The 1,834-nt window shown below is 49.6% G+C and overlaps 1 protein-coding gene across 1 annotated transcript in view; it reads left to right on the forward strand.

Moving 5' to 3' along the window:
* Positions 1 to 495: 495 nt before the first annotated feature.
* LOC104134542 (protein kinase C beta type) overlaps positions 496 to 1,834 on the forward strand; it is a 78,316-nt gene continuing 76,977 nt past the window's right edge. The window contains exon 1 of the mRNA XM_035903548.1: positions 496 to 574. The gene's annotated coding sequence lies outside the window, so the exon portion shown is untranslated. The remainder of the gene's footprint in view (positions 575 to 1,834) is intronic.

Below are 1,834 nucleotides of genomic sequence, written 5' to 3' on the forward strand. Positions count from 1 at the left end.
AGGGGAGGAAGATGTACGTATCTTCTGGTCTGGCAAAGGGAGGCTGTGGAGTTGCTGAAGAAAAGCAGAGCTGTGGGAGGAAAATTGCGCACCTGTTCCATCGGTACAATCTTCCATTTTTGGACACATGCACTTTTCAGCTCAGATACCCGCAAATGCCAGATTCTCCCTCTTTTTATACACGGCGGCGACCTCAGAGCGCGTGCAGCGAGTGACAACGAGCTCAAAGCGAACATAAGGGTTCCCAGCCCTCCTTTGACGTTCGTTCAATGTTTTCTTCTGCTTAGTTTTACTGAAACGCCTGGTCCAATTGACGGTATTCAGTAAGGTTTAAAAATCTGCCACGGGTTTACTTAGAGAAACCTGCTTAGAGTCCTGGATGTCTCTTCTCATAAATCAGACGTAATAGCTTTTTATTTTTTAAGCTCTGTGTTCACATGGTGCAAATGCCGTAATGTATCCCTGACGCTATCGCTGTCTTCTCTTTGCAGTTTGCTGCTTCGTCGTGCACAAGCGGTGCCATGAATTCGTTACCTTCTCCTGCCCCGGCGCTGATAAAGGCCCTGCCTCGGATGTGAGTACCTGCTCCAGCGCCTCGACCGAAGGCGCCGCGCGGTGTTTTGTGGATCACCGTTCCACAGCGATTTGGAGAAGACGTTCCTCCAGCTTCCTTGACTGATGACCCTTCTGTGCCATTATTTCATAGCCATCTCTAATGCATGGTTATTTGTAGTTGTGTGGGCTCTCGTATATTTTTGAGACACTTAAACCACTGTCAAATCAAAAATAACTTGCTCTCAGCAGTGCAGGGAGAATGTATGGGGAATGCAGAGATGTTTCAGCTTGCGGCCGAGTCTGCAGCCTTACCCCGTCTCCCTTGTGTCCCTTGAGTCGCAGCCTCAGTTTCCTCATCGGCAGGGGGACATTTCCAGGGTCTGCCACCTGAACCGAGGTTTTAGGGTTGGGGTTAATTAACACTAAGTGCTAAAAACCTGCTTTAGGACTTTGGCCAGCGTGCCCTGAGCTGAAGACCACTCTCTCTTCTGTCAGGTCTTGGTTCAACGTCTTGATCAACTCCTTTTGTCCCAAGCAAAATACCTGTAAGAATTAGCTGTTGTTTAACCTACCATGCTGCCAGGCACGAGTCAGCCCCGGGGACTGCGCCTGTCCTTGTCCCTCCTCAGCTCATGACTTTTTTCGAAGGCATCACTGCCCTGCTTCGTTATTTCAGCATTGGTCTGGTGTTGCTCTGTGGTTTTTTTGGCGTTACCTGGGGTTGGGGCTCTCAGCTGCTTGCCTGCAGCATCCCTGGGCCTCGCCCCAGGGGCTTCTTGCTAAAAGCAGGCACAGTTTTTTTTCAAGTTTTGTTTTGTATCACCTTGCAGATTTAATTAAACCAATACGTGTGTTTGGTCTTCTCAAAGAAAAAAAAACCAACCCCGCAGGTGCATTTCACGTTTACTTGTGATCTGCATGGTCAGTGTTTCTGTGTTTGCTCCGACTCCCTCGGAAAGCACAGAACTGACCAGGAAGCATCATCAAGGACAACAAAAGTACTGGGAAATACTGGTTTAGGTGTGACTTTTGTAAGACAATATTGCTGGTCCAATACCATCAAGAGGAGCATGGCCAGCAAGGTGAGGGAGATTATCCTCCCCCTCTGCTCTGCCCAGTGAGACCCCATCTGGAGCACTGTGTCCAGTTCTGGGCTCCCCAGTTCAGGAAGGGTGAGGAGCTACTGGAGAGAGTCCAGAGGAGGGCTACAAAGATGGTGAGGGGACTGGAGCATCTCCCCTACGAGGAAAGGCTGAAGGAGCTGGGCTTGTTTAGCCTG

The sequence above is a fragment of the Egretta garzetta genome, unplaced genomic scaffold, assembly GCF_000687185.1.
Source record: "Egretta garzetta isolate BGI_Z169 unplaced genomic scaffold, ASM68718v1 scaffold71, whole genome shotgun sequence".
Taxonomy (NCBI): Eukaryota; Metazoa; Chordata; class Aves; order Pelecaniformes; family Ardeidae; genus Egretta; species Egretta garzetta.